The sequence below is a fragment of the Leptopilina heterotoma genome, unplaced genomic scaffold (genome assembly GCF_015476425.1).
Source record: "Leptopilina heterotoma isolate Lh14 unplaced genomic scaffold, ASM1547642v1 Lhet_114, whole genome shotgun sequence".
In the NCBI taxonomy this organism is placed as follows: Eukaryota; Metazoa; Arthropoda; class Insecta; order Hymenoptera; family Figitidae; genus Leptopilina; species Leptopilina heterotoma.
This window is the reverse complement of record NW_025110833.1, coordinates 2,842,001-2,857,026: the sequence shown is the minus strand read 5'-3', so window position 1 is coordinate 2,857,026 and position 15,026 is coordinate 2,842,001. Positions and strand designations below refer to the sequence as shown.

Below are 15,026 nucleotides of genomic sequence, written 5' to 3'. Positions count from 1 at the left end.
TTGTAAAAAAATTGAATTATTTATATTTGATCATTATATTGAAAAGCTTCGCATGAGTTTGTTTCGATCGTTACACACTTAACGTTAGGGACCACCCAGAACAGAAGGAATATATAGGAGACTTTTTGCTGTATTCAACAATCACTAGTCTCGAGCAAACTCTTCAATGGAGTTTTATCATTCGATGAAAAAAAAATTAACAAAATAAACGAACGACTGTGTGCACGCATTTGGAATCATTCGCTGTTTTTAATTTGATAATACAATGTTAATTGGAGGACTTCTTTTCTTTTTTGCCATAAAAATTTAATTTTGTTTGACTTTCGACTTTTTTCTTGATCGAAAAAAATATTCTACTGATTCACTTTAAAAATGATTAGATACTCAAAAAAATATATTGACGAACTTCTTTAATTGTAAAATTATTTCTTGAGGAATTTTTCTTTTAAAATTTTATTAAAATTTTATTAACATTTTTCTAAATTGCAAAAATTGTACACTAAAATTTTTAATTATTTGTATATTTGACGAAAAAACAAAAAGTAGTTGAAATAAACGAAAAATCCCTCGCAAAAGAAGTGATAACTAACAAGTGTCTTGAACCAAGAAATTAAATTAATTTTAACATTGAACAATGATGAATTACAGATTTTCTGCTTCATGACTTGGAAATTCATCAAAAAAGTTAAGAATAGCACATAGGCACCGTATGCTTTCGAAACGTTATTTTCTCATTTAAATCATTAATTTCTGTGAGACGAGTCTTCAATGTGTGTGAGTGTGTGTTTATATATATTGCTCAAAGCATCTTGCGCAAGAGTGATATTTTTCCGTTCTTTCACGTTAATTTATGCAGGCACGCGGCAGCAAAACGCAACGTACGACCAATTTGTTGTCGTGCAAATGTATATATACCAACTGACTCAACTCAGAATGCGAAAAAGATTAAGTCGTGCACTCGAAAGGTGTTTCAAGTATTATAGCGCTTCTTTGCCATAATAGATCTAGCTTGTAAAGACGATAGAAGATCCACGAGTCAATTAGTCGTGCCGAGCATTAAATCGAGTGATTGAGTGCTTCACTGCAGTGTATATACACACAACTTGGCTCCATTTTCAAGTTGGCAACAGAATCTCGATTGTGATGAAATAACTCGAGATGATCTATATTACAGTCATTAACAACAGTCATCTATCGAAACATCTTGTGTTCTTCTTCTATCTATTTTTCCATTTTTTTCCTTTCTGTTCTTTCTTTTTCTGCTTTTTCATCTTTGCTCTTTCTTCTTCGCTCTTTCCTCTTTCTTTTTTTCTCTTTTTCCGTTTTCCCCTCTTTTCTCTATTCTTCTTTCCTTTCCTTTTTCTCCTCTTTTCTCTATCAGTCCTTTTTTGATAAATGTCTTCTCCAGAGAGAGTCAAGTTTTCTGATCTTTTTCTCCTGGCTAATCTGCTCTTGTTGTTGATCTTCTCTTTTTCAAAGAAAAGAAAAAAATTTACACACACACACACACTCACATATATACAGAGTCTAGGAATGAGAAACTCCTTTATCTCGAGTTTGAGTTTCTTTTCTCTTTCCAAACTATCAATATGCATCCCCTCTCGATGCATTCTCCAAGCTCTGCTCAGGAATTAATCTCCTGATGTGGAAGAAGTCGAAGAATGCTGTCTGGGTGGTACTCTACCTACAGAAGGTACCTGGGGCAATTGCTGTTCACTTTAATCTTTTAATGGGTCCATCTTTTACAACTAATGTTTTACCAGTAAAGAATCTTGAATTCTACCTTATAGTCGCATAATATTAGCACTCTACTCCAAGATGAATAATGAGTCTAATGGACTTCTTTATTGGCATATTTTATCTTCATATATATATGTATTGATTTGTCACCGTTTCCTGTTGTTCGTTATGTAAACATTCTTCGTACACGATTCACAATTTGTCGCCACTATTATTTATGCTAATAATAGACTCGAAGAAATAATTTATTTCAAACAATCAAATTTTTTTTTTTTAATTAAACTTGATTTTCTAATTTTGGGTTAAATTAACCAAATTCCAACTAAAACCAAATCGACTAAATAGATAATAATCTATTTAGTTCAAACCAAACCAAATATTCAAACCAAATCGACTAAATAGATTATTATCTATTTAGTCAATTTGGTTAATGTTAACCAAATAAAATTACAGGGTTACTACAAAAATTTAATTTTGTTTTTCCCTGACATTTCCCTGATTGCCAGACAAAATTTTGTCTTTCTCCCTGACACTAAAGAATATTTTCATTCACTCTAAAAATTATTAGATACTCAAAAAAATGTTCTATATTCTGATTCACTCTAAAAATTATTAGATACTTAAAAAAATGTTCCATTCATTTATTTACGAATTTCTCTAATTGTAAAATTTTTTCGAAAACAATAACTTCTTTTTTAAATAAATATTTAATTATTATTTTTCCGTAGGAATTAATATTCTTCAAAATTAAAAAAAACAAAACTTCAAAACTTAATTAAAAAAAAATTAAATCTACACAATTTTCAATTAAAAAGTATGAAAAATTTAAACATTTAAAAATTATAATTTGAATCCTTTTCAATATTCAATTATTATCTAAAATTTTAACTGAAATTCATATTTAAATCAATTTTTTTTAGAAAATTCTACGAGACTTCAATTACTTAAATACAAAAATAAATAATTTATTCAAGAATTGAATGTTTTTTTAAATTAAATTCTCATTTTAAGGATTTTATCAACAAATTTTTAGGTAATTAAAATTCTTTTGACGAATTTCAATAAAATTTTCAAGAATAATTTTATTTTTCGAGAAATTAGATTAAAATTGTCTTAAAAATAATTGGATCTCTAAAAAATTTCATTGAATTGAGAAAAATTTTTGAAAATAATTGAAATCTTGACAAGAATTTTATTAAAATTTTTGAAAATCAATTGAATTTTGGAGAAAAATTTTATTATTTATAAAGATAATTGAAATTTTGAAGAGAATTTTTTTAAACTTTTGACCATAATTGAATTTCTGCGTAGAATTTTATTACTTTTGAAAATAATTGAATTCTTAATACGAGTTTTAATAATATTTCTTTTTAAATAATTCTAATTTTCAAAGATTTTCATTTGAAACATATTCAAAATTAAATTATTTCTAAAAATTTACTCTGTAATGCTTTTAATGTTCAAATGATTATCTTAAATTTTAACTGAAACCCATTATTCAATCAATATTTATTAAAAAATTCGACGAGAATTCAATTATTTATTTATTTCTTTATTTTACAATCAATTAAATACAAAAATAAATAATTTATTGAAGAATTGAATGTTTCTCAAAATTTAATTCTCATAAAGAATTTTATCAGTAAATTTTTTAATCATTAAATTCTTTCGATGAATTTTATTTGAATTTTTAAGAATAATTTTTTCATTTTTCGAGGAATTCGATTAAAATTGAAATTAGCGATGAGTTTTATTATTTATGGAAATAATTGAATTCCTCAAAATAATTTTATTATTTTCAAAAATAATTGAATCTCTGTACAAAAATTGCATAGTTTATGAAAATAATGGAATTCTTATGAAGAAATTTATAACAAATTTGTAAATAATTGAATTCTTGCGAATTTGTATTATTTGTGAACATAATTAAATGACTTCGTAGAATTTTATCAAAATTTGTTTTAAATAATTGAATTTTTTGGGAAAATTTCGTTAAAATCGTAAAAAATTGAAAATCATTGAATTGAGGAAAAATTTTGAAAATAATTGCAATTTGGCCAAGAATTTTATTAAATTTTTTTAAAATAATTGAATTTCGGAGAAAAATTTTATTATTTATAAAGATAATTGAAATTTTGATAAAAATTTAAAAAAATTTTGAATGAAGTTATTTAATTAGAAATTATTGTGAGAAATAGTAAAAATTGAAGGTTTCGTGGTAATTTCATAGTTTATGAGGCAAACAAAAAAAAACAAAAATTCAGAATTTTCTTATGAGTTTTAAAAATTTAATTTTTTCTAGTACTTTTAATAAAAATCCCTGACTTTTCCCTGAATTCCCTGACCTGTGACAACCCTGAATTAATTTATTTGGTTAAACAAACGAAATTTGGATGATTCAACCGAATACATTGCTATCTAACGAAACCCTTGTTTGAAACAATTAAATGGAATCAAATATTTTATCAAACTTATTCAGTTGATTCAAATATATTATATTTTCGATTCAATAAAAATTTTTTTGTCTGAAATAAATTGGAACTCATCAGTTTTAGTGAGGCACGAGGTGAAACAAAGATTTCCTTGAATGGATTAAAGGAATCCATTCATTTAGTGAGTAAATTAAGTCACTAAAGTTGATTTAAAAAAATGACACGAAAAGAAACACAAAATAGACACACAAAAATAAAGAAAAAAGAAAATATCGAGAAAAATGTGCAAGTTTAGAATAAGATTTGCCAAGTGGCAATTAAACAGATATCGCTATTTCGATTAGAAGAATGTTTACAGTTGATTGAATACATTTTCTTTATATAGATTAATTACTCTATTTTCTTACTCGTTTCTTACACAAGGCAGAGTGATTTGAATAAAGCGAGATGCTGGCATCCGGATTTACTATTTACACGCGGTCGTTCTTGATTCCACTGGGGATTAAAGGTCCGTTGAAACATGGCTTAGTGGGAATTATCACGAATGTCTATCGAATGGGACACATACCGGATTTGTCCATGCGAAACGTTGTAATCGCAACGATATGCACTGCGTAATCGCCATGGCTACCTATTTTCTCCGGACAACATAAGTATTCTAGCAAACAAGCAGTTATAACGATACAAAAGGATGCGATCTTTTCTGCCAGGGAGAGAGAGCAGGAGAGACACCATATTGCCCTCGAAACCGGTTCGAATTCTCGATTCTTCTCTAATCAGGAATTTCAAGTGTCGCCTATCGAAGAGACACGTGTACTTCTAACTGGGAAAATTAATTCATTACTTTTCGAATCATTCGGTCACTGACATGTGCAATTAAACTTTTATAATTGTAAATCATTTTTCCATCTCTTCGTGTCTTTATCTTTTTTTCATATTTCAATTGAAAATATGATTACAATTTCAAAAATTATAATTTACAGTAATAATTTCAATAATTACAATTTCAATTAAATAATGCTGAACTAATTTTAATATAAATATATAATTATATTAATTATATTAACAAGTTTCCTATGAATATTTGATTGTTTTTTTATTGATTTCCATGGAATTTTGATCTGCAGATAAAAATTCGATTTTTTCTTCGATACTAATTAAAAATATTAGAGAAGAGTTTAATTATAGAAGAAAATAATTTTTAAAAGCAATTTTATTTAAAAATATTCATGGCGTATGTTTTTTTTTACAAATAAAATTAATTATTCTGACGAACCTTTCTCTATAATTTTTAAGAATTTCAATTAAATTCTTTAAAAAATTCAATTATTGCTTTTCAGAATTTCAATAAAACTCTTTACAAAATTCAATTATTTTTAATAGAATTTCAGCAAATTTTAAATAATTTTAATAGAATTTTAGCAAATTTAAATTATATTGAAAAAATTAATTACTTGTTTATAAAAATTCAATTAATTTTAAAAAAGTAGAACGGAATTGTTTTTAAAAACTAATGTCACGAACGTCTATTGACTATTTTCAAGTATTTCTATATACAATTCTATTAAAATATTACAGTATTTTTAATATCTTTTTAGGAAATTTCAATTATTTCAAAAATTTCAATCACTAGCTTATAAAAATTTAATTATCATTAAAAAATAAAACTCAATTTGTTAAAGAAATTAATGTGTTGAAATTATTTTTTAAAGAATTTCAATTATTATGAAAAATTTAAGTTATTTCAAGAAATTTTAATTACTTGTTTATTTAAATTCAATTTTTTTTTTAAATAAGATGGGAAAAATTTGTTAATTTTAATGTGACGAACTTTCCTCGATTATTTTCAAGTGTTTCAATAAAAATAATTTTAAAATTCAATTTTTTTAAATAGAATTTTAGCAAATTTAAATTATTTCAATTAATTGTTTAGAAAAATTCAATTATCTTCAAAAAATGGAACGGAAATATTTTTTTTTAATTAATGTCACGAAAACTTCTCTGGATTATTTTCTAGAATTACTTTAAAATTCTATTTAAAAAATCCATTATTTTGAATATATTTTTAGAAAATTTCAATTGTTTCAAAAATTTTAATTACTTGCTTATAAAAATTCAATTATCTATTAAAACAGAACAAATTTTTTAAAGAAATTAATGTGGTGAAATTATTTTTAATAGAATTTTCGCGAATTTCAATTATTTCGAAAAATTTCAATTATTTCAATTACTTATTTACAAGAATTCAATTATTTTCAGAAAATAGAATGGAAATATTTTTAAAATTGTAATGCGGCAAACTTTTCTCGATTATTTTTAAGAGTTTCAATAAAAGTCTTTGGAAAATTAAATTATTTTTAATGGAATTTTAGTAAATTTCAATTATTTCAAATATTTTTTTTCAATTTTTTGTTTACAAAAATTCAATTCTCTTTAAGAAATCGAACGAAAATGTTTTAAAAAATTAATGTGATGAACTTTCCTGAATAATTTTCAAGAATTTCAATAAAAATCTTTAATTATTTTTAAAACAATTTTGAAAGATTTCAATTACTTTGAAAAATTTTTGTCTCAATTTGATATCCGCAGAAAAACTGTGTATACTTTTGATAAAATTCCCTGATATTTTTCTAATTCTCTTCTAACTAATTTTATTTTTCCTGACTGACAACTCTGTATTACACTGGAAAAAAAATTTTATTTGATTCAAATAAACCGATTAATTGACAATTATTTATCAATTAAATATTTAATTTTTTAATATCTATTGGACATCAAATGATAACTATTGGAGTCAATGGTATTTGAACTAATAATTTCAGTATTTGAAGGAAATATGAATTGTATACCATTTAAATGACTCGAATAAATGGGAGTCAAGGATTTATTTGATTCAAGTAAATATTTAATTGATAATAGTCAATTAATCGGTTATTTCAATCAAATCATTTTTTTTCAGTGTAATAACAATAATAGTTGGGCTACAAAAACTACCAAGTTTGAAATTAATAATCAGATATTTACAACATTAGATATTTGTCCATCGCGTTGAAATTCGCCGAGAGATCGTTTTGCATTCGTGTTCAGCGAAATTAGTTAATATTACAGAAAGTGCACGTATATAATTTCAATTGCCAAGTGTTACAATATTCTGAAATTGAAAAGAGACGCAGGCGCTTGTATGTTTGGCGGGTATAATATACCGACACCCACTCTTGATGGCGGCGGCCAACCACCGACGAATATAACCCGATGCTACTTTTACGTATTAGCTATCGCATGTACGTGTAACTGCTTTGACATGTGCGCAGGTCCCTTCCTCTCCTCGCAACAAACAAAGGAACATGGCGTCACTAACTCGGTACCGTTCCCATTTTCTGTTACAGGTTAACGAGGTGAGACGCGATGGACAATATTCCAGTTTGGATTCTGTAAAATACCTTCAAGTACCACACGAGGTCCTGCGATTTACCACTCCGTCAACAGAGAGAAAGAGAAGGCGAACACGAAAATAAAAAAAGGACAAAGAGCTGCGGAAGAGAGGACGAATGAATGGGTGCGAGCCAAAAAGGGATAGAAGCAAGAAAGGGGATAAATAATGGGCAGAGAATAAATAAAAGGGGAAAAGGGAGACAAAAAGGGAAATGAGAAATAAAAAGGGAAATGGGGACTAAAAAGGGAAATGAGAACTAAAAAGGGAAATGGGAACTAAAAAGGGAAAAGAAGTATTTAAATATAGACAAGGAGAAATCAATATGTTGATTGCCCTGATAATTGCGATTAGGAAACTAAAATCCCGATTTCTCGAAAATCGCAGGTTGAATTCTTCCCAGTGAAATTCTCTACTATATCGAGTCAAAAATGTGTTAATTCATTTCTTTTTAATTAACCACGGGCAATGTGCAAAATGGCACCGAAAAGTGTAATTTGTTATTAATTATTATCCAAAGTGAATCATTTTTTATTTTTTTGTTATTATTTTATCTTTTTTATTATCGTAATGTTTTACACTAGTGTTATATTTTACAAAATTTTACCTTCACACTTTTTCTAAGGATATCAAATTGAGTCAAAAAACATCGTTTTTCATCTCAATTTTGCGATATCCTTAGAAAAACTGTGTTAGTGATTTTACATTAATGTAATATTTTACATTAATGTAAATGTGATGTAAATGTGACAATTTACACCACTATCAATGTTCCAGTTACCGTCCACTTCTATATAAAAAAAAATTATTCATTAAAATTCCATTAAAGGCAAACTAATAATTTCGCCCCAAGAAAAAAAATAGAAATTTAAAAAATCGACGGCTATTGGAACATCGACACTATCGTAATATTTTACACTATTGTAACACTTTACAGTTTACACTATTGTAATACTTTACAGTTAACACTACTGTAATATTTTACATTACTGCAATATTTTACATTATTGTAATAATTTACCATTAAAAAGTCACACACACTCACAAACACACACACACACACACTAGGAAAAGCGTACACGCTTTATTCACTTGAACAATTTAAAAAAATTAAACTCTCTACATCACAAATGGCACCTCCAGTTTCTATAAGAAAATAGTTATTAAAAAAAAGACACCATAGCTAATACAATTATTGTCTTTTTGAATATCATTAATTGATTAATTATCACAATGAGATATTAACATATGCATAATAATTTAGGTAGATAGAAATCCTTATAAGTAGATCCGCGTTGTAAAACTAATTAAATGAAAAATGTCGAGAGTGTCTGGAGAGTGTACGCTGTATATTATTATAAATATTAAAAATAAAAAAAAGAAACGAAAACGATGAGCGATTAGTTGTACATTAGATCGCCAAAAGTATAAATAAGAGGAAGGAGGAGGAGAAGGAGGAGAAGAAGGGTGTGAGACGATTTGCAATTCGTATATACATAGAGCAATGCCAAGCACTCTGGTATTGAAATCAATTATCTTTACGAGTGTGCGTTGATAACGAAGGGACGTCCCTTATACATATAGTTTCGTCCCTTGAGAATTTTGTTACATTTGGCTCGCACAAAACTTAACACGAAAATTCGTTTCTCATTTTTTTTGCAGATGTTTATCTTATTTATTGTTTTCAAAAGATTGAAAATCTTTTTTTTTATATTTTGCAAAAAGATTTATTTACTGAAAAGCAGAATTGTAATTTATTTGTTAATTTTACAAGAATGCAAACATTCTTATGTTGCAAAAAGTGTAAACGAATTTTCGTGTGATTTGAGAAAAATATAAATCATTAAAAAAACAATTGTCATTTCTCAGTGTGATTGTTACAGAAAAAAAGCATAATTGTATCGATTTTTAAAAGAAAAAAAAACCAAGTCATAATATGCCCAGTGCTCAATATTGTTAAATATACGTTTCGTAAGGGCGTACTACGCATTTTTTTGTGTCTAAAAAAGAAAACTACTTACAAAAATTATCCCCCACCCCGAATTTTGTAAAAGTAAGGATAAAATCCTGTCTTCCTAGTTTTTTCTTTTGTTTCATCAAATTTTTTGAATAAGATTGTCGAAACTGAAAATCAACAAACGGGGATGTAAAGATCGTACTCGAAAAAAAAATTGTACATTGTTTTGTATAAAAAAACACATTTGTTTGTATCTGTGATAAAACGAGAGATGAAGTAAATATGACAAGAAAACGAGAGCAATAAAGAAGAAAGAAAAGAGGAAAGAAAAAAAGTAAATAAAAAAGTGAAGAAAAAAGAAAGGAAAGAAAAGAAAAAGTAAAAAAAAAGAAGCGTTTGGAAAAGAACGCAAGAGAGTTTGGGAAAAAATTACGGTATCTGTACAACACTCTATTCTACGATAGAAACGAGGTCGGTGCTCGTGTATTCATCAACACGAATATAATTATTAGAAATATAGATAATAATGTTTTGTAAATAATCAGTGTACGTTATATTGAACGTAACACTTTCCTCGTGAAGAAAAAAATAAAAATCGGCGAGAAAGCTGTTTGTTGTGAATATATATAGTACAGGTACTAGTTATTATTATATATTAATATAAATGAGACTAGGTACTATACCGGTTGTTCGTACAGATTCGATTGTAAATTAATTAAAAAGAAAACAAATACAATTGTACATAGCTCTGAATGTGAATATAGATAAATATATCTATTATTATTATTATTATTATTATTATTATTAAAATTATTATTATTATTATTATATTATTATTATTATTATTATTAGCATCGATATCACGATATATTATATTATTATATACTACAATTATGAATTCACATTATATTAAAAAGAAAAACTATTACGTTGTAGATGCTGTCGCTTATTTTATCACCTTGTCCTTTTTTAATCATTAAGAAATTAAGATACTAAAACTGATCGGAATGAACTAAATAAACTAAAATGAACTGAGATCAAGAAAATCAACTAAATGACCTAAAATAAAATGAAATAAACTAGAATAAAGTCCAATAAACTAGAATAAACTGAATTCAACTGAAATAAACTAAACTGACTTAAATTAACCAAAATAAACTGAAATAAACTAAAATGAACTGAAATAAACTAGAAGGAACTAAAATGAACTAAAATGAACTATAATGAACTAAAATATACTAAAATGTACTAAAATATACTAAAATATACTAGAATATACTAAAATATACTAGAATATACTAAAATATACTAGAATATACTAAAATATACTAGAATATACTAGAATATACTAAAATAAACTAGATTAAACTATAACAAACTAGAAAGAACAGATTACAGTAAACTAAAATTATACTATAAACAGGAATTATTGAGAAACAATAAATATTGCTAATTACGAATATTTATTATAATTGCTACAATAATATTATTTCCAAAAATTATAATTTAAGAGGACTTTATTAAATTTATTACCATTAATCAGTCACTAAAAGTCATGCTATAAAAATTCACTTCGTTAATTTTATTTGTTACAAATTTGAAACTGTTAAATGTTACCAGAATATTTTTCAAATATACTGATAAAAAATATATTGATACCATAATTATAACATTGTTTTAATCAATCCAGATAAATAATTAATTATAATAATAATTTCACAATAATAAAAAATAATAAACAATATAAACTTTGCGGTTATTATCCTACATTTAAAAATTTGTTTACCTAGTTCCAATAAAAATATTTATTTATAATATTAAAACGATGATGAGAATATGTTCATTACTGTTAATAAATATTAAATTTTGAAATTATTTCTGTTGGTAATTTTATTGCTATATAAATTAAAATTCATGTAATAAACTTGTGTAATACAATAATAGAAGGAGAATATACACGTGATTAGCAATAATGATGTTCATAAACATCAAGATAAATGATAATAAAATGGAGAACAAGAAGGCTTATTATATGAGAGAAGGAAAAAATGTTTCGAGTAAATATTTTCACTTTACACTCTCAAGTCTTAAAATCAATTGCGGCAAGCTTTATAGATTAGATATATGTGTGTGTGTGTTTATACATAATATATACATTGGTATACCATTGGTCCAAATAGGGTAGAAACGGACTGTAGCTATAACCCTACACAATATTCAACAAAATGTTGTATCTGAGCAAGTGCTAAGATAGTATGACTTCTGCTTTTATTACAAAAATGATTTTTATTGCGATATAGTATTTTTTTATTAAAATATAGTAGTTTAAATAAAATAGTATTCTTTATGAAGAATCATTTATCTAGTCGAATAATTTTATTTATATTAACATGGTATTTTTTTGTAACAATATTTTTATTAAAACAGAATTCTTTATAAAAATATTCTTTGTAAAAATATTCTTTATAAAAATATTCTTTGTAAAAATATTCTTTATAAAAATATTCTTTGTAAAAATAGTATTTCAAATAGTATTTCAAATAGTAATTTCTAATCAAATAGTATTCTTATCCATACATTATTTTTTGTTAAAACGTATTTTATTTTTTTTATTTTTTTTATTAAAATATTTTTTTAATATAACAGTATTTTGTATTAAATTATTTTTATTACATCAGTGTAATGCAACTTTTTCCCAGAAATAAATACAACTTAGAAGATACCGTTTAGTTACTACATTGATTTAAAGAAAAAATTTACAAAGTTGCAGGTTTGCCCCGCCGTCTGATGTAAACTGGCTATACCTACTTTTTTTTAGACTTCTAACAAGCGCATTAATAAATTCTGCCTTAATAAATTTCAAGAAAAGGGAAATGAACAGTAAAAAATATTCTTGGTTTTTTCATTTTTTACACACCATCAAGCAACACCAAATGCAAATTTTTAATAATTATACTTTAGCTTTTTCTTAAAGTGCTTATTCTAGAAATGGGGGCGTCATATACATTGTATTTTGGCAATAAACAAGTCACACGACATTGAAATCACCAATATCTGTATTGATTTTTTTTTGTTTTTGGTAAATATCTTTTGAACCTACAATAACGTTTTCAAAAAAAATTAGAGCATTTTTTTCCGAACTAACTCACTACTAATCTCAAAAAATTTGTTAATGAATCCGATATATCCATGTAGCCGTTTTACCCCACTCACCCTTAAAATATATTTTTTTTATTATAACAGTTTTTTTTATTAAAATATTGTTTTCAATAAAAAAATTTTTTTTTTGTATTGAAATCTTTTTTTAAAACCTTTTTTAAAAATATTTCTTATTATAACATTTAAAAAAATTTTTTTGTTTTGTATTAAAATCTTTTTTTAAAACATTTTTTAAAAATATTTTTTTATTAAATCCTTTTTTGATTAAAACATTTTTTAATTAAAATATTTTTTATTAAAATATTTTTTTATTCAAAAATTTTTTTTTATTTAGGTTCATTTGGTGTAAATGCAAACAGTTATATTTTCCGATTAATTTAAAGATTTCAAATTATGTAAGACGGTAATATTTTAACCTCAGATCACTTGTAAGATGTTCTCAGAGTTGCCAAATTTTTTTTTTGCAATTTTAGAATTGTGTCATTTTAGGCAAATATAATAAACTGTTCACATTTACCCCGAGAATTTTAGAACTCGTGGTAAACGTAAACAGATTTTCATCTGCATTTCAAAAAAAGATAATTGGATGAATTTGGTTTTATTTCTCAACAGTACTTCTTTGGTAATGGTTGAGATTGTATTTTCTTTCATACATTTTTCTTGTGAATTAATTGTAAGCCTAAACCTTCATAATATTTTCCAAAGTTCATCTTTGATCTTATATGATGCATTATCAATTAACCGTTTGTATTACTATATACATTTAACATAATTTTTTTTAGTTTTTCCGTTCTTAAATACAGTAGTGTACTTGAGATTACGTTTTTCTTGAATATTTCTTAACTGCAGTAGTATTCACATTTACCCCGAATTTTTGGAAAATTTCAAAAACTCGGAGTAAATGTGAACAGTCAGTTTTCTGCGTTTCAAGCTCATTAATATTTTCTTCAATGTCATATAATTTTTCTAGGAAAGTTAAGTAACTAGTTCATGCAAACGAATTTCGTCAGTTTAACCGTTTAACGAAAAAAACTTACGTTTTCCGTTCGAAAATAGATATTTTGTTTGTATTTACCCTAAATGATCCTATTTTATCAAAATATTTTTTTTCTTCAACTATTATTCTTATTCGAACAGTATTGGAAGTTTTCATTAAAATATTTTTTTTTACAATATTTTTTTTTATTATAATATTTTTTTCATTAAAACATTCTTTTATTCCAATATTTTTTGTTCAAACATTTTTTTATTCAAATTTATTTTTCTTGAAACATTTATTTTCTTAAAATATTTTTTGTTCAAACATTTTTTACTAAAATATTTTTTATTAAAAATTTTTTTATTCAAATATTTTTTATTAAAACATATTTTTTGTTAAAATATTTTTTTATTAAAATATTTTCTGTTAAAACATTTTTTGTTAAAACATTTTTTGTTAAAATATTTTTTGTTAAAAATTTTTTTTTTCAAATATTTTTTTTTAAAACATATTTTTTGTTAAAATATTCTTTTATTAAAATATCTTTTGTTAAAACATTTTTTGTTAAAATATTTTTTGTTAAAATATTTTTTCTTAAAATATTTTTTGTTAAAACATTTTTTCTTAAAATATTTTTTGTTAAAACATTTTTTCTTAAAATATTTTTTATTAAACCATTTTTTCTTAAAATATTTTTTATTAAAACATTTTTTTATTCAAATATAATTTTGTTAAAACATTTTTTATTAAAATCTTTTTATTCAACCTTTTTTTTATTTAGGTTCATTTGGTGTAAATACAAACAGTTATTTTTTCATATTAATTTAAAGATTTGAAATTATGTAAGACGATAAGATTTTAACCTCAGCTCACTTCTAAAAGCTTTTCAGAATTGCCAATACTTTTGTTTTCCAATTTTAGAATTGTGACATTTTAGGTAAATATAATAAACTGTTCACATTTACCCCGAGAATTTTAGAACTCGTGGTAAACGTAAACAGATTTTTACCTGCATTTCAAAATAATATAATTGGATGAATTTGGTTTTATTTCTCAACAGTACTTCTTTGGTAAGGGTTGAGATTGTATTTTCTTTCATACATTTTTCTTGTGAATTAATTGTAAGCCTAAACCTTCATAATTTTTTCCAAAGTTCATCTTTGATCTTATATGATGCATTATCAATTAACCGTTTGTATTACTATATACATTTAACATAATTTTTTTTAGTTTTTCCTTTCCTAAATATAGTAGTGTACTTGAGATTACGTTCTTCTTGAATATTTCTTAACTGCAGTAGTATTCACATTTACCCCGAATTTTTGGAAA

General features: G+C 24.8%; 1 protein-coding gene across 4 annotated transcripts in view; it reads left to right on the top strand.

The window, feature by feature from the left end:
* The window catches only part of LOC122507430 (homeobox protein araucan-like), a 118,761-nt gene extending 108,322 nt beyond the window's left edge, over positions 1–10,439 (top strand). For all 4 annotated transcript variants that reach the window (XM_043620144.1, XM_043620135.1, XM_043620161.1 and 1 more), the window contains exon 7: positions 7,559–10,439. The gene's annotated coding sequence lies outside the window, so the exon portion shown is untranslated. The remainder of the gene's footprint in view (positions 1–7,558) is intronic.
* Positions 10,440–15,026: the final 4,587 nt, after the last annotated feature.